At 47.0% G+C, this 24,038-nt stretch overlaps 1 pseudogene across 2 annotated transcripts in view; it reads left to right on the forward strand.

Annotated features, from left to right (window-relative positions):
- Nucleotides 1–24,038, forward strand: part of LOC147579277 (cationic amino acid transporter 3 pseudogene) — a 489,600-nt pseudogene that overhangs the window by 375,257 nt on the left and 90,305 nt on the right. Inside the window, exon 1 of one of the 2 annotated variants that reach the window (XR_015253750.1) lies at nucleotides 19,508–19,801. The exons of the other annotated variant lie outside the window; for it this stretch is intronic. The product of XR_015253750.1 is annotated as a cationic amino acid transporter 3 pseudogene, transcript variant X3 (transcript). Of the gene's footprint in view, nucleotides 1–19,507; nucleotides 19,802–24,038 lie in introns of those variants that run through there. 2 annotated transcript variants of the gene reach the window in all.

Here is a 24,038-nt window from a genome sequence, read left to right on the forward strand (position 1 = left end):
GTCTAAAGGCTGTTAGAAGCTGATCTTCAGTGTATACAGATATCTCTGGGGTTAGGAGGATGGAATAACATATCTGAGTCCAGTTGGTCTCTAAGCATCCGTAGGCTGAATTAGAACACAGATAGAACACCCTAGGGGCTGAACACAGTGTTGCATTCCTCTTTAAGGTCATATTTCTTCTGCATAGAGAGGTACCATTCATACCTTCAAGGACTGTACAGATTAGATTGTTGGCATTTGTGAGACAGATCCCAGTGGCCAGGGGTCCAATTAAGACAGAGGTGTTGGATTTGAGATTTTCAGGAGCTTCCCAGGTCAAAGGCATAGGAGTGGCTAAATAAGCCCTCTGGCTGAGGGGCAAGCACATCCAGCAGGTTTGGGTGTGATTATCTATTTTATGGAGGACTTGTAGAGTAGTGTTGGCCCAATGCTGGAGTGGGGAATTGGTAGATATCTGATTGAGGGTTGAAAAGTTCAAACCCTGGTAGGCTGCCAGGGTAGTGGTCACCTTTATGGCTTGTATTACCCTGTCCTGGGTATTCTTTATAACTTTTTTAAGGGCCCTGTCTTGCACCGCTCCCCCATCCGAGATCCCCTTTGAGGAAGGTAAGTGTAGCAAGCTCGCTTCCCTCTCTGGAGGCCCTTGTTGTGACATGGGTTCCTGACATTTTGTGTTATCTCCACAGCCCAATACTTAGTTCTTGGGACACTGGGTGACTGACAGAGAGGGGGTGTTTTTCCCTTGTAGCAATCTTTGTGGAGGGAGGTGAAGGCGCTGAACGCCCTTGACCCCCTTATTGCCATATAACAATCCTGGGGACAAAGTGGGTAAGCAGCAGTTGTGAGGGTGAGAGAGGTTATCATAATATACAGGCAATACTTAACAATCCTCCCACCCAGAGGAGGTATGTGAGACTTAGCATGCATCTTTTGTCCCATGTCCAGCTTGTTGGTGCAGTCTCTATCAGCCCAACAGTAAGAAGTAAGATAAGGGCAATGACAACAGTAAGGGGCAAGTGCTGGCAGAGTTGCATCCAAACCCCTGGGCTAGGTTCATGTGTTGATTCCTCAAGCTTCTGCCATGCGCAGGCCAGCCAGCTTCTGGGGTGTAGCTGGAGCAGGGCTGGAGTTCTCAGGGGTCAGTTTCCCTTTTGAGGGTCAGTTTAAGCGGGTTGACTGGATCTGGATCACTTTGCCAGGTTGTGGGTTCTTCTGAGTTGGCCTTCTTAACTCTGTAGTGATGGACCCATGGGGTGATACCTGAAACTTTAAGGGCTGTAGGAGTTGTTAGAATAACAGTATGAGGCCTAGGCCACCATAGTTTAAGAGGTTCCTTCTTCCGGTCTTTGACCCACAGAGAGTCTCCTGGCTGAAAGGGGTTAAAGAGGGTCCCTAAGGAAATTGGGACCCTCTCTATGATGTATCTCTGTAACTTGTTTAGGACTGCCCCCAATGTCTTGAGCTGTTCCCTTATTCCCTTGTCTCCAATCTGGTGTAGGTTTACTGTGAGTTTTCCTAAACATGGGGGAGGGTGCCCATATAATAACACAAAAGGGGAGAATCCTAGTGTCCCAGACATGCATCGGGGATGCATGAGGACCAGTGGTAGTAAATCTGGCCATGGGAAATTAGTCTGTTGGTGGAACTCAGCCAGGGTTTCCTTGAGGGTGTGATTCATCCGCTCTACTTTCCCTGAGCTCTGGGGTCAGTAAGCAGTGTGCAGTTTCCAGGTAATGTTGAGGGACTTTTTCAGGGTTTCTATAATGTCTGCCACAGATGCAGGTCCATTATCACTGTGTATGGTTTAAGGGTAGACCAAACCAAGGCACAATCTCCCATAGAAGAGCTTTGGCCACCTTGCAACTTCATTCCATTCTGGTCGGGAATGCTTTGACCCATCCAGAATATGTGCAGATTATTACAAGAAGGTACCTTAACCCTTTATTTGGTTGTATGTTGGTAAAGTCCACTTCTAAGTCTTCTAAAGGGGTGGCCCCCATCCTTTGTGTGCCAGGCGGGGGCTGTGGGACAGACCAAGCATTGTTTTTGGCACATGTTACACATTGTTCACTGACAGCTCGGCATAATGCCGGCAGCTGGATAATATAGTAGTTCTTTTTGAGGAAGGCCTCTAGGGAAGTTTTTCCTAGGTGTGTGAGTTGTTGATATTCATTCACTAGGTGTTTTCCCATAGACGACGGGACAAAGATATGTCCATTTGGCATGACCCACCATCCCTCTTTACTTAGTGTGCCCCCTTCTTTTGAGGCCCAACTTCTTTCTTCATTTGTGTACAGGGGTGGGGAGGCTTCCCTCCGGGAGGCAAGAGTCATAGTGTAGGTAGGAGCTTTGCCTGGGTCACCACAGGCGGCAGCTCTGTGATTTCCTTGAGTTATGGGGTCATTTCCTTTCTGATGTCCTTTACAGTGTAGGATAGCTACCTTGTCTGGCAGCCATATGGCCTCAAGAAGCTTTAGTATTTCTTCCTTGTTTTTGATAGTTTTCCCTGCAGCAGTAAGGAGGCCTCTTTCTTTATAGATGGCCCCGTGTACATGCACAGTAGTAAAGGCATACCAGGAATTATTGTAGGTGTTAACTCATTTACCTTTGCTAAGGATGAGGGCTCAGGTTAAGGTGTACAGTTCAGCTCATTGTGCTGACCATCCTTCTGGCAAGGCCTTGGCTTCCAGAACTTCAGTGGTTGTCGTTGCCACATATCTTGCTCTTCAGCTGCCCTCTTGTAAATAGCTGCTCCCATCTCTGAACAGGGTGATCTCCAGGCTTGGTCAGAGAGGTCTTATAGCCTGGTCTTGGAGTTCTGGGCAACTGGTATAGACTTCATCCACTACTTCAGAACAGTCATGGTCAGGTTCTCCCTCCTCCATGGGAAGTAAGGTGACTGGGTTTAGTGTTCTTACTGTTTCGAGAGTGACACTTGGGTTTTCATAGAGAAGGCCTTTGTATTGTGTCAGCCGAGAACTGGAGAGGCAACAATATCTTTGGGTGCTCATGAGGGACATGACTGTGTGTGGGACCTTAACATTAAGTGTTTGTCCCAGTGTGAATTTGTCTGCCTCCTTGATGAGCAAGACTGTGGCTGCCAGCGCTCTGGGGCACGGTGGTCATCCTGCAGTCAAAGGTTCAAGTTTTTTTTGACAGGTAGGCTACTGGCCATTGCCAAGGCCCCATACTCTAAGTAAGCACTCCAAGGTATATTTTGTCCTTTTCATGTATGAAGAGGTTAAAGGGCCTTTGTATGTCAGGCAAACCCAGGGTTGGGGCTCGTCCCAGAGCAAATTTTATTTCTGTGAAAGTGGCCCTTGCCTCCTCAGTCCATGCGAGGGGCTCCCAGTCTGGCCCTCCCAACTGGTCATAGAGGGGCCTTGCTATGGCTGAGAATCTGGGAATCCAAATGTGACAGAATCCTGTGGAGGCTTCATGCAAGCCTCATTTTGTTTGGGGCTGTGGCAGTGTGGTGACAACTTTCTTCCTTTCCGGTCCTAGTTTTCTTGTTCCTTATGTGAGGAGCTGGTGCTGATAAATCTGTGCCTTTTTCCAAGAGGCCTGGTACCCCAAAAAGGACAGGAGCTGCGGAGGGCCTCGGTACCTTTTATACAATCTTCTTGGGTGTTGTTGGCAAGGAAGCAGGCATCTACGTATTGGAGGAGGACACACCCTGTGGTTTCCCTCAGAAAGTCAGTGAGGTCTGCAGCTAGTGCTTCCCAAAAAAGAGTGGGAGAGTTCTTGAAACCTTGGGGAGGTCGTGTCCAGGTCAGCTGCATCTGGCACTCTTTAACGGGCTCAGTCCATTCAAAGGCACACAATGGTTGACTTTGAGGAGCCAGGTGGAGGCAGAAGAAAGCGTCCTTTAAGTCAAGGCATGTAAACCATCTGGCTGACCCAGGAATTTGGCTGAGGAGATTATACAGGTTCAGAACCACTGGGTGTAAGGAAACAGTCACTTTGTTAATGGCCCCTCAAATCCTGTACTGTCAGTATCCTCCTCCTGGCTTCTTGACTGGAAAGAGAGGGGTATTCCAAGCCGATTGGCACTCAGTTAGAATACCTGCTTCTCTGAGCTTGGTCAGGTGCTCTTGTATACTCATTCTGGCCTTGAGTGGAAGGGGGTACTGCCTTTGTCTCTGAGGTTGGGCTCCAGGGATCAGGTCAACAATGATGGGGGCCTAACTCCGAGCTAGTCCAGGTGGGTTATCATCAGCCCATACAGAGGGGAATGTAAGCCTAAATTCTGAGGGGCTACAGGGTAAGGCCCTGGCACAGATTTGTCTCCATTCTTCTTCCCTTGGCAAGGTAATTGCCAAGACCAGGGTTTCCTTCTGTCTTGGGTTTAATTGGAGGCTAGTGTGTCCAGTGGGTTCAAAAGTTATCTGGGCTCCAAGTTTGGAGAGCAGATCCTGGTCCAGGAGAGGAATTGGGCAGTCAGGTAAGTAGAGAAACTCATGCTGGACCTTGTGACCCCCAAGTTCACATTGTCAAGCTTGACAGAAGGGCTGTTGTATCGCCCGTGTCCCGGTAGCCCCTTTTGGTTGCCGTCTTTTGGCTTAAGGCCGCCACCGGGGAAGTAACAATGGACTATTCAGCTCCTGTGTCAACCATGAAAGTTATTGTCTGTCTCCCTATCTTCATTTCGACCATGGGCTCATGGGGGCCAAGAGAGAAAGAGTCTAGTCCCCCTCAGTCTGATTCTATCCCGGAAAGACCAATGAGGTTCTCGCCTCAAGGTTCCTCCCAATATCGGCTGCGTTTTGAGGGCCCCTTCTGATTCCAACATTCATTCTTCCAGTGTCCCTTCTCTTTTCAGTATGCACATTGGTCCTTTGCTAAGGGAGCTCTGGCCTTCCCCCCTTTTGGTGGTTGGGGTCTTCCCATCTTTGCAGCATCTGTTTCTTTTAGTGCTGCTGTGAGAAGGGTGGCCTTCTTTTTTAGTCTTCTCTCCGCTTCTCTTTTGGCTGCGACTTCTCTGTTAATGAAAACTTTACTGGCGACCTCTATCAGCTGAGTGATATTCATCCTGGCAAAGCCCGCCAACTTCTGGAGTTTTCTTCTGATATCTGGGGCATCTGTGCCACAAAAGAGGTATTTACCATTTGTTGACTTTCTGGTGCCTTGGGCTCAAATGGGGTGTGTACATGGTATGCTTCACATAATCTTTCATAGTAGTCTCCAGGAGACTCTCCAGGGCGCTGTGTGACTAACAATATTTTAGTCATGTTCATGGGCTTTTTGGCTCTAGCTCGGATTCCCCAAAGAAGGGCTTCCTGGTATCATCGGATGTGGGCTTGTCCTTCTTCTGTAGTGAATTCCCATGTTAGGTGTTCTTCAGCTGTGGCAGCTTGAGCCCAGACAGCAGAGTCATTAATCCCTGGAGGTGCATGACTTTTTAGGTATTGTTGTGTTTCTCTCATTCTTCTTCTTCTTTTTTCTGTATTAAACAGAGTACGGAGTAACTGTTGACGATCTTTCCAAGTTGGTTGGTGGTCTGGAAGAGGGACTCCATCAAGTCGACCATTGCTTTGGCTTTTCAGAGTATGGTGGAGTGTTGTGTTTCCAACTGAGGAGGTTGGTTGTAGAGAAAGGTTGATAACACATCATGGAACGTCTGGGCTGAACTATTCCATCCTCATTCTGTTTTTCAGGCTCTCTCGTCTCCCTTGCAGGAATTTGGAGAATGTTAGGTCTGGGTCTGGGGCACAGTCTGGCTGCTGACCCCTGTGGGGGAGTGTTCTCCAGGTCCAAGAGGGGCAGGGAGATGGGTAGCAGTGACTGCAGCAGCAGCAGCGGTGGTAGTGGCCGTGGTGGTGGTGGTGGTGAGACAGATGGGGGAGGACTTTCAAGCTCAGGGAGAGAGGGAAGGAGGGAGATTGATGAGTCATAAGGAGGCGGAAAGACAATATCTTTTTCCACATCTCCTTTAAATATTAGAGAAAGAGTGGGTCACTTCTTTGGCTCCCTGGGTGAGCCTCCGGATAAAGTGGCTAAAACCTTTGTCTGGCTGTTTGCTAATGATGAATCGCACCCCGGGCGGGGGAGTTTGGGCAATTTCAAGCCAAGCCAGGGGTCAATGTATGGAAACTGATCAGGGTGGCCTGGGTTCCCAGTGACTATTAGCCAAACCTGCTGCACTATTTAAGCATCTAATGTCCCTTCTTGGGGCCATCCTACATTGAATCTGGGTTATTCTAGTTCACAAAAAGTCCTTAACTTCATGGGTGTCATTTTCACCCCGTAACTGCCTGAAAATCCTTTTTTAAAATTTTTGAGCATGACCTCTAAAATCATAGGCTTACTCTGTTTTGATCCCATTATTAATTTCTTTCTCCTGTTTGGTGTTACAAAGACAGACAAAAGGAGGGTATCCCCTCAGATGAGAGGACCAATCAGATACTCCTCTGGTTGCATTCCTGAGGGAAACTTTAGGTGAGGTTTGGCCATAGCCGACTCAGCTTTGTGACTTGCCATCGGAATCTGATCTGATACCACCCTAGGCCTTATACACTCACCACGACACAGTATAGCCCATTCAGACTCCATAGACTTTTGGGTACCTTAAGGGTGCCCATCCATGGAGCCACAAACTCAAACTTGACTGGCAAGCCTGGCCGAGCCGTACATTCACACACACACACACACACACACACCCCAGAGTCTATTACATTCCCTCCCATAAAATTTTCTACCTGTGAGACCATTAAGGCTTCCGGGGATTGATCATGTCCCCCTTCCACCCTTTTGGGTGGGCCTTCTTTGGGGCCTCAGCCTTACCAGTTCCAACGTCGGGTCCAGGTCCTCACCTACCAGGTCTCTTTGAGTCCGGCGGGAACGATGGAGCTGGGCGGGCCCAAGACGACCCAGTAGGAGACTGCTGAAATTCAGGCAGAGTGCGCCTTCTCCCCTGCGATCACTTGCTCTGTCACTGCCTCACCGTTTTTCCAAAGCGGTGGCAACAATGGGCCAGTTTGATTGGGTTTCCTGGTCAGGGAACCAAATATGTTATGGAACAAGTCTGGAATGCTGGCGGAAAAACCAAGCAGCACTCAGAGATCTTGGTGGATAGGAGATTTATTTAACACCAGCAAGCTCAGAGGAGACCATTTCTCCAAAGATCTGAGCGCCAAATGCAAGTGGGGAGGGTAATTTATAGTCATCAGCTTCCGTATCTGTGGGGGTTTTCGCGAGCGCAGCAAGGGAAAAAGAACCTGGAAGAGAGGTCTCTAAGCTAGAGACCAGAGTCTGTTTTAGCCCCATCGGCAATCTTTGGTGTACTTTATTCACTTCTCCAACAGTCTCATCATGCTCAGCTCTTTGGGCCTATTCAGAAAAACCCAGGTTCCTTAGCCTTCCCTACTCCAGCCTGTGTGTGGCTATGGTTAAGATATTAATCTTAACCATAGACCTGGGAAGTCACTTCTCTGGTCTAACTGCAGTCGTGCCTGGAGCACTGGAAGTGGAGAGAACCACCATATGCCCGTAAGAACTGCAGATGGGAAGGAGGCCAGAGGAAGGACCCTGCGAGGAAGGTTCTGAGGGAGGGCAGTTCTACCTCAGGTTCTCCTCCATCCTCCTCTCTCCTGCCCCACTGGGTCTGTGGAGATGAAGACCATGGGACAGAGTGGTTCACACCCTGGAGAACTCTCTCTGCTTGGGCTTCAGGATTCACAGGTGCTGGGGGAGGGGAAGCTGAGTTCCATCATGGCCCTTGTTATTGTCTTCTGTAGAGTCGGTATATTGGGGAGGGAAGAGGGGATGCAGTGTTTGTCTCAGTCAGCCTGAGTCCTTCTGGTCTCACCCAGAGTCCCTTTGAAGCCTTTTTCTCGCCAGGCACCAAAATCCAGTCCCTCATAAGCTCCCATGATGATACATCCTCCTCTACTCCCCCCACCCCCACCAAGTACAGCACCCTTTACTGGGGGCTGAGAATCACCAAATTCTCCTGACTACCCCCCTCTCTTTCTGCTGCCACTGCTTTAGACATCTTGGCCAGGAGCCCTGGCTCTATGGACTCAAGGTGGGGGGCTGTGTCCAGGCACCCTCCCTCTGAGGTACCATTTCTCCCTTGCCTCATTTGCTGCCACCCACCTTACTGATTAAGTTAAGAGGTATGCTCTGTACAGGACTCCAGCCTAGGGGAACTTGACTGTGGGAGCACAAGGACAAGGACTGGCTCCTCCTGCTCCCTCCCAATTGGCTGTCTTACAGTTTTTTCCCCTGCTGCCTAGCATCCACTTGAAAACATCAGATGGTTTTGACTTGAGAATTCATAGCATAATGGGTACCTTGAGAGGCCCCTAACATGACCGGCATTTGTTTCAGTCCTTTGCAGGAGGAGGCTATATCTGGTGCCTCTTCCATTCTGGGGAAAGTGTGTGGGGGCTGCAACCAGAGGGTCTAGTGGGAAACTGCACAGTGAACAAGGAGGCACATGGGGTGAGGAAAAAAAAAAAAGGAGATTTCTGTCTTTTCAGGTTTCCCCTATGGGATGAGGTTTTTGGAAGGTTGCATATTTTTCTCATCTTGTTATATAAGGAAGGAGTCCTGGATTGGGGAATGGCAGGGAATTCATGTGTGTGTGGGCTACATGGAAGGGGGTAGGTAGGGGGGTGGCATGCCTTTTTTCATGCATTTATCCCATCAGTTCACAAGTTTGCACATTTGCTCCCCTCCCCCAAACTGTCTCTATTCCAATTAATCAATGTATTCAATCCAGTTACTATCCTATTTTATAGCCCTTTAGCTACCAGGAGGGGAGGAAGTAAGGCTAGTCAGAACACTGGGGTCATCATACTGAAACCAGAAGTTTCCAGCTGAAGGTAAAGGCAACAGAATGGAGCCCTCTCCTGGTCTGAAGTTAGGTTTTTCCTTGTCCCTTCTATCCTTACTTCTCTCCTTTCAGTGCTCACCTCCCTAGGAGACCCAGCTTTTGAGGTTAAAAAAGGGCCAGTGGCAGCAAGAAGGATCTGGAGGAGGAGTCAGTAGGTCAGAAGAGGGATGAAAGGGGCAAGGAGCAGTGAAGGGCCTGAGAGAGAGGATCCCTGGGAAGAGAGAGGTGTGGACTCTGGATGGCCCTTCCTCTCCATGTGTACAGGGCTATGGTGGGAGGGACTAAGATTCAATATGGGAAAGTGCTTCGCTGTCAGGCAGTTTTGAGGAAGCTTTGTTAATACAGGAAAGAGAAAATTATGAAGAGAAGTTCCTCTTGCAGCTCATGAAATAGGAAGAGAGAGACAGGGGCCGTGGGACTCTGAGGGGCAGAGGGGTGTGTGTGCTGAAGGTGAGGGTGTGAACAGCACAGTGTTTGTGGTGTACGTGTCTGTGCTCCGTGGTTAACAGTCCTGTGTGCATTGTCATGTGTATAAACATATCACATGAGGAAGGGTACAGCTTTGACATGCTCACAAGTGAGGTGAGCAGGCTTCCCACTGAGGCCTATAAAGTATGCTTCTCTGTTAGGAGCAGCAGTCAGCACAAAATGGGAAGACCTCTGTATTGGCAAGCAAGAAAACGTGGGTTCCAGTTCTGGCTTTAGTTATCAGTTGGGATCCTGTGAAGCATCACCTCGGTAAGCTGGGATGTCACCTGCTGTACAATCTTAAAGGAAAACCCATGTGTCTCTACTGTGCCCCCAGAAAATGGAAGGGGGATGGATGGGTGATGGAATTCCAGGGGCCAAAGTGAATAACGAATGCCAGTGGAAAGGGCGGCAGGAAGGGTTTCCTAAATTTGGAAATTCATGGGTTATTGCTGGAGCCAAAGACTCCCCCAGCCTGGGCAGTCCAGCCCTATCTCAGCACCCAGGGCTGGCTCTGCAGGGAGAGCTGTTCTCTGCTGCCCTCTTGTGGCTGCCACGTTCTTCGCAGGTCGAAGCTGGGAAAGTTCCGTCAAGTTCACAGAGCTATCTCCCTAGACCCCCAGATGGAAATTGCTTGTATCAGGATGCACAACACTGCATCCCAATAAGGTCATCCAACCTCATATTTCCCCCCATATCCCCTGGGTTCTGGAGCACTCACGATCTCTTTAGGGCTTGGAAAGTCTTCCTGAGATTTAACCCTCTTTGCCATTGCCTGAGGTTTTAAGTTATGCTTTTGGTAATGTGTGGTGGAGACAAGCAGCTGAGATCAAGATATTGAGCAGAGGGAGCAATTTCTCTTTCTCCTTGAGTTCCATCTACAACCTCAGCTTCCCAGAATCTTCAGGAACTTTCAAACCCTGTCTGGCACGGGTAGTGAGATTGCTGGAGAAAATGGGTCTGGAGCTGAGCATGCTTTGTGCATCTAGGCTTTTGTGAGTTTGTGGCTAAACTTAGTCCCTCAGCCTCAGCAGGGAGATGGATTGGCAGGGAGGGATATGGCATATTTGACAGATGCTGACAGGACTCCTTATCTGCTTGCTCTGGAATCCCCTCCCACCCATCACACTGCCCTTGACCCTCGCCTTCTAGTGCTCATTAGTGACTGCCTGTCTTTGGGAAGACACCCCGAGGACCAAGTGCCATTGGGTGGACAGGGGGGAGAGGTGGAGGAAGGGGCACCAGGTAAATGACTGAGGAGGAGGTGCTGGAATGACTGGGATTTGAGCTGGGGTCCCATGATCACTGGGATGATCAAGGAGGGTTACAGGTGCCATGAGGAGATAGAAGAGAGACACACATATTTTTGGTTCCCCATCCTGTATTTGAAGACCTGCTGCATCTCCTCCCTGAGCTGGTTGCCCATGTGGGCCTGTCTGAGGGGTACAAGGAGCCCCTGGGCAGTCTAGCCCGGGATGCAGAGGCAAAGCTCCCAGGCTTTCTGTTCTGCACACTCATGTGCCCCTCCAGCAAAGCACCTCTAGTGGGTCCTCTCACATCTCCTGAAACCTCTTTTGACAGAATATTCCAGACAAGTAGATACCTGACCAAGGGGGACCTCAAGTGACTTCCCAGAATTTCCAGCAACTCCTAATGGACAGACTGGGGATGGAGAGGGCCAAGCCTCAGGGTCTGACAGGTGAGTATAGCAGGCAAGGAGGCCACCAGCATCTGGAGTCCTGGAGAATCTTCTGTGAGGAGCAAGGGATGCATTTGGAGCCGGCACTATATTGTAGTGGGCCAGCTGTCCATCTTCCACACGAAGTGCTGCCTGCCATGTCCCCTCTGTTCCCCTAGCGCCACCCCACCCCAGGAATGATAGGGCAGAACTTGGAGGCAGAAATGGGGTTTGGGAGCACCAATACACTGACAGGGACAGAAAGGCCCAGTAAATTCAAGCAAAGACCAGCAGAGTGGGAACAAGAAGACAGAGCCTGTATGAGCACTGTGCAGTCCAAGAGATGCAGATAGAGTCAATAGAGACAGTCCATAGTAGAAGAGAGAGTGGAAGACAGACTGAGAGACAAGAGAGAGGAAAGAGAGCAGCATCCAGAGAATAGAGTGATAGATCCATGACAGAGATACCCAGAGGTCAGAGATAGTAGAGACAGATACCTGAGACACATGAGTTCAACTCAGGCTTAGGGGGTCCAAAAGCCATGGACCCAGATCCAAAGACAGATCCATGCATCCAGGTCCAGAACTGATGAGGCAGCCAGGGAAGTGTGCACAGAAAGGGAGGGAGAGGGAGACAGAGAAGGGAAAAGAGGAGGTGGAGACCAGAGGGGGAGGCAGTGAGAAGGGGCAGGTAGAGGTTGCAAAGGATAAGGGCTCAGCTGGTGTGTGTGTCTGTGTGTGTGTGTGTGTGTGTGTGTGTGTGTGTGGCAGGAACACAACAATTCAGAGCTCCATACAAAATGACCTAGTCCTCTGGTGCTGAAGGAGACCCCACTCCCCTCCCTCTGCAGGACTGCTCTGGGCAGTAGAGGGGAAGGGGGGAGAACAGAAACAAGTTGTGAATTAGAGAAAGACTAAGATGGAGAAGAAATGACAGAGCCATGACTGAGATCAGAGGGAGAGAAACTGAGAGTGGAACAGGGAGTAGAGAAATGGACAGAAGACAGAGGGAGACAGAGCAAGAGAAGGAATATGATGGAAGCAGGTGTGCAGAGACACAGGGAGAAGGAGGGAGCCTCTCACTGCAGGAGGGAGAGAGGGGCAGGGAAAGAGACAGTCTGTTGAGAAGCAGATGAGGGGAAAGTGGGGAGCAAGCAGGGTGCTTGTCTCCCCAGAGAGGCTGGGCTGGGATGGAACAACCCTTTGGGGAAGTGGGGAGGTGGCCAGTGAGTGCTTTTTAGGGTGACTTTCTCTCTCTCATGTTTTAAGTACAAGGAACCTGTTCCACACAACCATCTTCTTCACGAGAGCACTTACAACTGCTGCTGCAGGTGCCTGGTCACCTGGCATCCTCTGTGGGGATCGCCTTCACAGCCTGCAGCACAGCTCTGACCATCCTCACCAGAGGCACATGCTTGTCCTTCAGTGTGGATCTGATTTTTAAAAACAGCCAAGTTTTCTCTGAGGCTGGAGAATAAGTTGAGGACCTAGCCAGGAAACAGTATTTCCAGTTAAATACAAGGTGAATGTGGGCAGACATGGTGGAGGATGTGCCCTCCTCCAAAATGGTTCTGAAAGGTCATTGTGAAGGAGATACTTTTGCAGCATGTGACAGAAGGAGACATTTCTGGTGGCCACTAGAGCCCAGATTACTGTTCCTGTCCATTTGTGAAAAACAGGTATTTGTACTCGTGGGAGTTTTCCCAGCCTGGTACTGGAGGCATGAAACCTGCATTTGCCTGAAATACTGGGACAAGTGGTCTTGCCCTTGGGGAGCTTACAGTCTCCTCCCTGCCAACTAATATGCAAAGTTACCCAATGATACTCACTCAACACAGATCAAGTGCAAAGGGCAAGGGGAAATTCAGAATCAAGTCAAGTTAGTTCATCAGGGAAGGCTGCCTGGAGGAAAGGAGTTATGAGTGGGCTGTAGGACAAACCCAACAGGACATGGGGTGGAGGAGGAAAAGAAGAGAACTTCTCTCTTGATTCTGAAACAGGATGAGCAAACGATAAGGCAGGTAGGAGACAGCTTTGTTGGCCTGGAATAAATACTTGGATTGGAAATCAGCATGATGTATCCTCAGAGGCTGTGAGGATGACTGAGCCTGGACTGCACAGGTTAGTGAGCCATGGCTGGAGGTACTGCCAGGGCCAAGACAAGTGGGGAAGAGACCCCTGGGGATCAGGAGCTAGAGAGGGACACAGGATTGTGTGGAGGGGTATTGGGAAGACTGAAGGCTTTCAGACCTTTATCCTGACTATCCCCTCATCCACCCCTTCCATGGACTGAATTCTGTATTTTATTTTATTTTATTTTATTTTATTTTTGTTTTTTTTTGTTTTTTTTTAATTTATTTATATATGAAATTTATTGTCAAATTGGTTTCCATACAACACCCAGTGCTCATCCCAAAAGGTGCCCTCCTCAATACCCATCACCCACCCTCTCCTCCCTCCCACCCCCCATCAACCCCCAGCTTGTTCTCAGTTCTCAACAGTCTCCTATGCTTTGGCTCTCTCCCACTCTAACCTCTTTTTTTTTTTTTTTTGTTCCCCTCCCCCATGGGTTTCTCTTAAGTTTCTCAGGATCCACATAAGAGTGAAACCATATGGTATCTGTCTTTCTCTGTATGGCTTATTTCACTTAGCATCACACTCTCCAGTTCCATCCACGTTGCTACAAAAGGCCATATTTCATTTTTTCTCATTGCCACGTAGTACTCCATTGTGTATATAAACAACAATTTCTTTATCCATTCATCAGTTGATGGACATTTAGGCTCTTTCCATAATTTGGCTATTGTTGAGAGTGCTGCTATGAACATTGGGGTACAAGTGCCCCTATGCATCAGTACTCCTGTGTCCCTTGGATAAATTCCTAGAAGTGCTATTGCTGGGTCATAGGGTAGGTCTATTTTTAATTTTCTGAGGAACCTCCACACTGCTTTCCAGAGCGGCTGCACCAATTTGCATTCCCACCAAGAGTGCAAGAGGGTTCCCGTTTCTCCACATCCTCTCCAGCATCTATAGTCTCCTGATTTGTTCATTTTGGCCACTCTGACTGGCGTGAGGTGATACCTGAGTGTGGTTTTGATTTGTATTTCCCTGATAAGGAGCGACGCTGAACATCTTTTCATGTGCCTGTTGGCCATCCGGATGTCTTCTTTAGAGAAGTGTCTATTCATGTTTTCTGCCCATTTCTTCACTGGGTTATTTGCTTTTCGGGTGTGGAGTTTGGTGAGCTCTTTATAGATTTTGGATACTAGCCCTTTGTCCGATATGTCATTTGCAAATATCTTTTCCCATTCCGTTGGTTGCCTTTTAGTTTTGTTGGTTGTTTCCTTTGCTGTGCAGAAGCTTTTTATCTTCATAAGGTCCCAGGAATTCACTTTTGCTTTTAATTCCCTTGCCTTTGGGGATGTGTCGAGTAAGAGATTGCTACGGCTGAGGTCAGAGAGGTCTTTTCCTGCTTTCTCCTCTAAGGTTTTGATGGTTTCCTGTCTCACATTGAGGTCCTTTATCCATTTTGAGTTTATTTTTGTGAATGGTGTGAGAAAGTGGTCTAGTTTCAACCTTCTGCATGTTGCTGTCCAGTTCTCCCAGCACCATTTGTTAAAGAGACTGTCTTTTTTCCATTGGATGTTCTTGCCTGCTTTGTCAAAGATGAGTTGGCCACACGTTTGTGGGTCTAGTTCTGTGGTTTCTATTCTATTCCATTGGTCTATGTGTCTGTTTTTGTGCCATGAATTCTGTATTTTAAAGCTAAAGGAACTTCAGTAAATGATCTGGTTTAGCCTTTCATATTCAGAGTGTAAGGTATGACTTCCCCACTTCCCAGATGAGACCTCAACTTGGCCAAGCTCTCCTGGGCAGAACATGCTGAGAAGGGCCCCAGGAGGCAGGTCTTTTGCCCTCTGGGGGTCACTTCTCCCTCACACAACAGGCCCCAAGCCTGGGTGCTTCCCAAGGCAGAACCTGCAGGAGGGGACACCACAGTGCAGTCCTTTGATTCTTTGCTCCTCCCCTTACCAGCTCTGTGACTTGAAGCAAGTTACTTAACCTCTCTGTGCCATGGTTTTATTATCTGTAAAAGAGACCTACTCTGTGTCCTATTATTGAGAATAAAATGAAATGTATACCACAGAACTCTGTACAGTTGTAAAGATGTATATATCTAAATGCATTAGGCGTTTTATTTTATTTTTTATCTTTTTAAAGTTTTATTTATTTTGAGAGAGAGAGCGTAAGCAGGGGAGGGGCAGAGAGAGAGAGAAAGAAAGAGAGAGAGAGGGAGAGAGAAAGAATCTTTGTTTAGCAGGCTCCGAAGCATCAACGCAGAGCCCAATGTGGGGCTCAAACCCACGAACTGTGAGATCATGACCTGAGCCGAAACCAAGAACTGACTGAGCCACCCAGGCGCCCCACGTTAGGCATTTTAAACCACCCTCATGCTCATCTTTGATATCTTCTCAGCTTATTGTCTCCATATCTGCTGAGGACAACAGCCTCCTGGCTCCCAAGCCCTCAGCACTCCCAGCCTTTAAATCTGGCATTTCTTTCCCTCTGATCTTGCTTTGTATTCTCAATCTCTGTTTCCATCTTCTTTCCCTCAGCCCTGGAAGGATATGGCTACACTCTATTAATTTATATGTTTTTTTTCTCTGCCAGGTTTCTTGTCTTGTGTGTCTGTCTTCTCACATCTTAGAGTAAAGGGCCCTGCTAATCCTCCCTTGGAATGCTTTCTTTCCCCCTGGGCTGGGTTTACAGGGGGAGTCCAAAGAATGTTCATTGACAGGTGCAGATTGATGGAGATCCGAAGTTGAGGGAGGCCTTGGGGGATAGAACAGCAAAGTAGGCTTCTGCATACTGGGCTCTTACCTAGAGACTCTGTCACCTTTCTTCAGAATGTTTGTCATGACTGGGGGAGGGAAACAACCATCTCCCTCCTGGATCTAAGGGTTAGAAGGGAATTGATTTCCTAACGTTTAGAGAGACTATATTTTCTTCCCTAATGTGGGACAGATCATGAGGAGGTGAAACCCACAGGCAAAAAAAATAGTCATGAGAGGGCTTTCCTTTTCCTATGTGGTGTGTGGTGTGTGTGTGTGTGTGTGTGTGTGTGTGTGTGTGTGTGTTTCTGGTTCTAGCATTTACCTACCTGAGGTCTAAGGAAATCCTTTCATAATGTATTCTAAATTTCTTTGCTGAAATTAAGGCCATCTCTCTAGTGGAGGCAGTTTTTAAAGTTTCTGACTCAATGTGTTTCATAAAAGATGTGTGTCCATGGGGGAGGAAGGAGGTCAAGGGTAGAGCTTAGAGAAGAAATGTAATTACCCAGATCCTGGCTTTAATTACTTAGTAGCCCTGGACATTCTAAACTTTATTAAGCTTCTATGTGTCCACGGGAGTGGGATGGAACTGGTGGGTTTTGCTGTCTTGTCTTCTCCAAAGGATTCTGTGGAAATTTCCCTCTCCACCCTCCCTCCTGCTGCTAAAGAGAATCCTTGGGCTCTAGTTATAACCAGACTTCTGGCCTCTGGAACCTGCAAATGTGACTGTAAGGGAAGTGGGCCAAAGAGAACAACTCCCCTTTAAATTGCTTGAGTTAATGTTCTTAGGGTCTCCCCTGGCTCTGAGAAGAGCTGGGGAGGGTAGTCTTTGCAGAGACCCAATAAACCCTGGGGAAAACGGCAGGGTCCAACTTGCCATGCTAAGTCTTGGGTCTTCACAAATGTGTCTGGTTGCTTCATCACTGGCCCTTTGAAACCTAGATTCAAGCATCTACACTGGCCTCAAGGTCTCTGTTCTTTGCCTCAGTTTTTCCTTTTTCATGTTTCATATGTGTATTTGTGGGGGCCCTTTAGTGGAGAGCTGCTTGAAGTCATTGATGATGACTGCTCAGAAGGTGTCTCCATTGTTGCCCCAAATTAATGGACAGTCACTAGTAGGTTATTTTGCTCATACCTTGCATCGTGCTTATTTAGCTCTCAATGCAGACATAGGCCCAGTCCTTACCCTCTCCTCCCTATTCTCCATATGATCCCTAACCAGTCTGTCCCCAGCACTTTCTCCAGAGCTTGTCAGCCTGACTTCCTGCCTGGCTCTGTTTCTCTTTCTCCTTGACCCCCAATCCCCCTTGCACTGGTTCTGCCAGGCTTCCTTAACTGCAAAATTTAGGGCTGAGATTCAGGGGTCTTTTGATTGCAGCATTTTGGGGGAGACGGGAGGGGAGGCATATACATGTCAGAGTCTCTGGTATCCCCAGGTTGGCACTGGGAGGGAGCCTGGGCAGTGATGGCAGCAGCTTCATCCTGTCAGCTTTCTGGGCACATCCACCCCCAGCAGCACCTGAGAGGGGACCAGACTCAGCAGGGACCAGGTGAGATGGAAGAGGGTCATAAAGCAAATATATGTCCCCCTCCCTGGTCTTGTTCCCTCCTCCTGCTCCACACCTGCCTCCTTCTTTCTCTTTGTCTTACTCCCTCCCCTATCTTCAATGCAGCCCTGTCTTCTTCCTTCCTACTTTTCTTCCTTCACCTTCATCTCTGTCAAGCAGATCTGTCTGTCTATCTCTCTGTATTTCTGACTCAAAATATTTTTTTTTGTCTGAGATTTTTCTGGGACTGAGTCTGCCTTCAGCTCTTCCTTCTGGCTCTCTCCCTTCCTTCTTCCATCCCTCAGTCTCTGAGGGTCTCTCTTCCTGTCATATCTTTGTGAGTTTTACCCTGTGTGCCTTTCAGTTTCTTCACCCACATCTCCTCCTATCTGTCTTCTTTTGCAGTTTCCCCATCCCTGTCCCCTCTCTTGCCCTCCCTTCCATCTTCCTTGCCTCTCTCATGTCTGTCTTTTAGTCCCTTATCCTGTCTCTGGCTCACACCCCTCACTCCTCTCCCTTCTCTCCTCCCACCTCTCATGGTTCTGATATTTCATGTGAAATCACTTGGATGGGCTCCAACTGCCAGGCCCCTCATTCTGTACCCCTCCTTCAGGAGAGACCTAGGGCCCCAATTCTGCATCCTCTGCATTCCCTGCAAACCTGAGATAGTTCTTATACTTACTTGTTGATTATCTGGAGGCCCAGGTATTTCGCCAGCCTCCCACTCTCTACACATGAGGCAGTGAATAGCACAGCAAGAAAGGAAAGGAATTGAATCTTGGGACCAGATGCAAGCCCTTCTTGCCCTCAAGGAGATACAGCTTTAGGAAAATCCCAGCTTGAGGCAGGGGAAGACAGTCTAGAATTGTTGGAACAGACACCAACCAAACACACAGATGCTTATCCCCAGGAATTCTTCCAATTCCTGCCTGCCTCCTTTGCCTCTAGGAGTTTTGGCTCCTTAGTATTGGCTGGCCTCTCACCCACTACCCAGCATAGCACCATCTACAAAAGAAGTACTGAATTAGTTCCCTCGGTTCATGCCTACTAGAGATGTGTTAGTGCAGGGTCAATGTGATTTGTAGGTTTTCTTCAGTTGGAGGTTCTTCCCGAAATCTGGAGAAATTCTTTCTGCTCCAGTTCCAATTATCTGCTTTAGTATAGTTAGTATAGACTCTGTCCCTAGAGAATCCTGCCACTACCCTTTTCTCCCCTCCTTCTATCTCCATCACAGTCATTATGGCAACTAATTTAGAGTTTAGAAGAATCTCAGTATTATTAAGTAAAGGCAGTGGTGCCCTTTTTCCTTTAGATCAAATGCTTCTTGATAATCCTCCATTCAGTTCTGGGTCTCTAAGTAGGCCCCATGTTCTCTATCTCTGAAAAGTCTTGCCTCTGTTTGAAGATTAATGTTCTGGGAAGGAAGAGGCACCTTCCTTTTGTCACTGTTTCAGGATCTTGGAAGACCTACTATTTGAATGATTAGAGCAGGAAGCTGTTTAGGCAGGGAGTCTGTGGCTTTATTTACTCCAGCACAATGCTCAATGCATATTCAGTTACAGTGCACTATGAACTCTGAATGACTGTCTCAGAAAATTCCTTGTGGTGAAGCTTAAGCCAGTTCCCTTGTAGTTTTAGTTCCAGAGTGATGGGAAACATAGGTGTGGAGATGGGGATGGATGGTGGTAGAGGAATCCAGTAGGAGATTCTGAGACACGGAGTTGCTGGGGTGGGGGATGTTTCTATCTTTGTTTAAAGGACTGCTGAGTGGGCTCTTTAGCTGGATCTGGGACTTGCCCCAAAGCACCACAGGTGGGGCTCCATCTGGCTCCCCACACTCTTCTCCTGCCAAGCAGAACTTCCTCCATACCCAGGACCCTGGAAAGCTTACTCTAATTTCTTTTTTTTTTTTTTTAATTTTTTTTTTCAACGTTTATTTATTTTTGGGACAGAGAGAGACAGAGCATGAACGGGGGAGGGGCAGAGAGAAAGGGAGGCACAGAATCGGAAACAGGCTCCAGGCTCTGAGCCATCAGCCCAGAGCCTGACGCGGGGCTCGAACTCACGGACCGCGAGATCGTGACCTGGCTGAAGTCGGACGCTTAACCGACTGCGCCACCCAGGCGCCCCAAACTTACTCTAATTTCACAACTTTCTGGCAACAAAGAGTCAAATAACATCCCATTTAAGTCCTCAGTCCACCTCCTCACCCAGGCAGGGCCTCCAGGATTCCAACTAATCCACATCCTTTACCCTGTTCCACCATTCCTCTCACCTACCTTTGGAGGGCCCCGCCCCCCTGAGGGCCCGCCTCCCCGAGGGCCCCCTGAGCTCCCACTCCAAGTCCTGACTCTGCTTGGCCAAGCTCCTTTTCTTTCCCTGGTTTTGCTTAAGCTCTCTTCTCAGGTGTTATCCTCTGAGGAAGAAAAAGGCCATGGGTAAGTGATTTCTTGTGTTTATAGAATTGGCAAGAAAACTGAGACAGAACCAGAGTGGAAGAAACTGGGCTTGGAGTGCCGCTAGCTGTCAAAGCTCTGGGCAGTTTGAGCAGAGGGTATTTCATGGCTCCAGAGCTAGACTTTGGACTGGCGGGTGCAGGCCAAAGGCCTTGCAATTTTGGGAAGAGCAGGTAGGATTTCTGGGTTATTCCCTGGCCCTACTCCTCCTTAGTCCTTCCCACCTCTTTCTTTGCTTTGCCCTCCTCCCTGGCCTTTCCTTTCTGACCTCGTGCAGAGCTTGCTTTATTCATCTTTGTCTTTCTCACAGGGCCCAGCACATAGTGTGCTTAGACATGTTTTTTGAATGAATGAAGATTATTCCACCTGGCTCAGCTGCCTCCTTCATGTTTTGCCACACTTTCTCACTGGAGAGTCTGAAAGTGTCTGTGTCATATCTTCTTAGGGAGGAAATTGCTGTGAACTCTGCCGAATAGCAGGGCCAGTTTCATAAGGTGGTCTATCCACCATCAGAGAGAATTTGAGCGTCTTCTTCCTCCTTGCTTAAGGAATTAGATATCTATTTTTTACAGCTGCTGAAGGTATCTCCCTGCCTCTCTTATCTAATTTACAACAGTTGTGGTGGGGGATTGATTATAGGTCAGGTCAGGCTGTAGGAGGAAGAGATTACCAAGTTCCCCTGGGGTGTGGCTGCCTAGTGGTCTTTAAGACACTGGGTCTCCAAGAGGCAGTTTGTTGTTATCTCAAGCATATTTGAAACTCTTTAATTTTAAAGGCCTCTGCAGTCTTAAAATGTTCTCCACCCTTCTCCCCTCCCAACTACCATGTACACTGTGGGATGTACCCCAACACCAGAAGCCCAGACAGCACTTATCCATGCATGACATCTGTTTTATTGATTATATGTGGCAAATGTTTATTTCTAGCTGTCTTTCTTTTGCCTTCCAGCAGTTCTTTTGCAATGTCTCTCGGTCATAATTTGATACATGTTATGTGCTTCCAGAAGGCAGTTACATTTTAACTTTAAAGAAAAATCATCTGGAAAAACCAGTTTCCTTCACAAAGTATATTCCAAATTGATAAAAGTGATTTTTATGGTACATTCTTTTGCTTTATGCTTGTCCTTTTTTTTTTCTTGTATTATACAAACCACAAGGCCAACTGGAGACCAGAAAGAACTAGGGAAGAGGGATAAAGAGTTTCCCTTAATAAGTGGTTATAGAGGCTAGTTGTTGTAGATTATGTTGCCAGAGCTGGGGTGAGGTAGACGGATATTCGTTCAGAAGTCGTATTGATCTATATTTGGATAAAAACTCAGGACTTTGAGGCATTATACATCTTTCATATGACTCAGATGGTCTGGTGTCTTTCCTACAACAAAACAAAACAAAACAAAACAAAACAAAACAAAATTGACTTTCCAAGGGAAATGGTGAGTATGTGAGCAGCTACCTAGGGCAATGACAGGAACCAAGCCAAGTCTGGTGAGAGAATACAGACAGAAAGAGACATCCAAGTACTTACATGGAAGGACAGAAGGTTGCATTTAAAGATATGAATGAAGATAACCAGAGAGATAGCCGGCCTTTCTAAGCCCCCTTGTGTGTAGCATATTACTTAGTGTGTACATGGTAGAATAAACCATGGGCTCTGACCACACAAAACTGCTAATCTAAAAGTGGATACAGAGTAGAGTGATATATAGGACCACTGGATGGTTTTTTAGATTCTGTGCTTTGAAAGGAAGGATTTGGTTGAAAAAAAAAAAAGCTGTTTATAAGACTTCTTGGAAAAAAATGAGTGTAGATTAGTGCTCATTGTAAACAAAGACAAAGTGTTCATTGTAAGTACATTACAGCTTTAGTTTGGAAAATAAGGTGGATAGGCAGATGTGTTTCCTTCTACTGTTTATTCCTCAGGATTTTTTGTATTATTTTTATATTCAAATCTTATTTAGTTAACATACAGTACAATATTGGTTTCAGGAGTAGAATTCAGTGATTTTTCCCTTACATATAACACCCAGTGCTTATCACAGCAAGTGCCCTCCTTAATACCCATCACCCATCTAGCCCATCTCCCAACTACCTCCATCAACCTCAGTTTGTTCTCTATCATTAAGAGTCTCTTGTGATGTTTTCCTCTCTCCTCTTCCACCCCATATGTTCATGTTTTTTCTTATATTCCACATATGAGTGAAATAATATGGTATTTGTCTTTCTCTGACTCACTTATTTCACTTAGCATAATACATTCTAGCTCCATCCACTTCATTGCAAATAGCAAGATGTCATTCTTTTTGATGGCTGAGTAATATTCCATTACTCACACACACACACACACACACACACACACACACACACACACACAACATCTTCATTACTCATTCAACAGTCAGTGGACATTTGGGTTCTCTCCATAGATAAGCTATTGTTGATAATGCTGCTATATACATAGGGAGACATGTACCCCTTTGAATCTGTATTTTCATATCCTTTGGGTTAATACCTAATAGTGAAACTTCTAGATCATAGGGCACTTCTTTTTTCAGTTTTCTGAGGAACCTCCATAGTGTTCTCCAAAGTGGCTGCACCAGTTAGCATTCCCACCAATAGTGCAAGAGGGTTCCCTTTTCTCTGCAGTCTTGCCAACACATACTGTTTCTTGTGTGGTTAATTGTAGCCATCCTGACAGGATGAGGTGGTGTAAGGTGCTCAACATCACTCATCATCAGGGAAATAAAAATCAAAACCACAGTGAGATTCCTGAGGACATTTATTAGGTGTTCTGTGTTTATAGGATTCAGGGTTGAGAAAATGGAGTAGATAATCATAAAAGTAAGTAGAGAACACATTTATTTTCACTGTTGACATCAGTGTATCACATTATTTTCTCACTTTTCCCAGCTCTCTGATTTCTGTTTGGGAAATCTCACTTTGATTCTCCCTGGTAGCCTATCTAGTTTTTGAAGACCTCTAGAAGCAGAAGCTCAGACTTTTCTGATTCATCAAGCTCATCATCTTGATAGGTGTGATAGAAATGTTAAGAGTTTCCAAAACTGGATTATGACTGAAACTAAACCTGTAAATGTGTCAAATCACGAATGAGGAGCATTGCATTTAACTCTATCTTCTCTGCAGTTATCCCAGAGGGACTAAGAAATTTGCCTTGTTCACAACCATCCAGGAATGATACCAGATTATGTGGTGTCTATACAGCCTCTAGAGAAGCTCTGGCTATCTGCTTGTTTACCCAAATAATGGTGCAATGATACTAGAGTGGTATGTGCATGAAGCAGTGACTCCAAAGATGTTGTGGGAAGGAAGCAAAAATGTTTTCTCCTTCTCTACCCTCTATCTCCCCTGCTTCCCACACATACAAGTGTGTATTTTTTAACATTTATAAATGGTTGGGCAGCCATTCTCTTCAGATTGTTTATTGTTGAGAAATTGAATAACTCCTTGGACTTCTCATCTTGATGTAAAAGCTTTCATCCTTTTTGCCCAGAGGAAGTGAGGTTATGAAAGTACTCTATGCCTCTCATAAATGTGATTTCAGGATTCCCTTTGGGGCCCTTTCTCTCTTTCCAGCTCTGATCATTTCAGACATTATTTGACAGTCCTTCCTGAGGCATCTGGGGTTTGGGACTGGATTCATCTATTTAATTCTGCAAGGCTTGTGAGTACCTAATTTACATGGTTCCTGCCCCCTTTCTGAGAGTCTCTCTATGCCTGCCTTTGGGGTTCTTAATTTCACCAGGTTGCAGAAAAGGCCCTCTTTATCTCCATGTCAGTTCTTGATTATCCATGATAATGGTGGGAATAACCTACAATAGTGAATTGTACTAAAATGATTTTTGTTTGATTTTTAAGTGATGGAGTCCTGTCTAGAGATAATACATAAGTGAACAGCTTCAGTGAAAGCAGTCCATCATGTTACTTTCCCATGGGTGGCCGTATGGGATCTCTGCTTTGGTGTCTAGAGAGGGTGGCAGATACAAGAATGCAGATAGTTCAGGCCTCATTGTGTTATCAGAAACTGCAGATCTATTGACAGCTCCGCGAACTGTCTCCATGCCTTTGTTCAAATCCTGGAGAAGTCCTTTCCTTACGTTGAGAATCCAATATGTAGTTCACAGAACATGAAAATCAGTAGGCAACATGTGAAACTCACGTTTTCCTAGGGTTTCCATCACACCTAGAGTAACAGTCGAATTCCT

Source organism: Puma concolor, chromosome B4 (assembly GCF_028749965.1).
Source record: "Puma concolor isolate L17-30 chromosome B4, mPumCon1.1.hap2, whole genome shotgun sequence".
Lineage (NCBI taxonomy): Eukaryota > Metazoa > Chordata > Mammalia > Carnivora > Felidae > Puma > Puma concolor.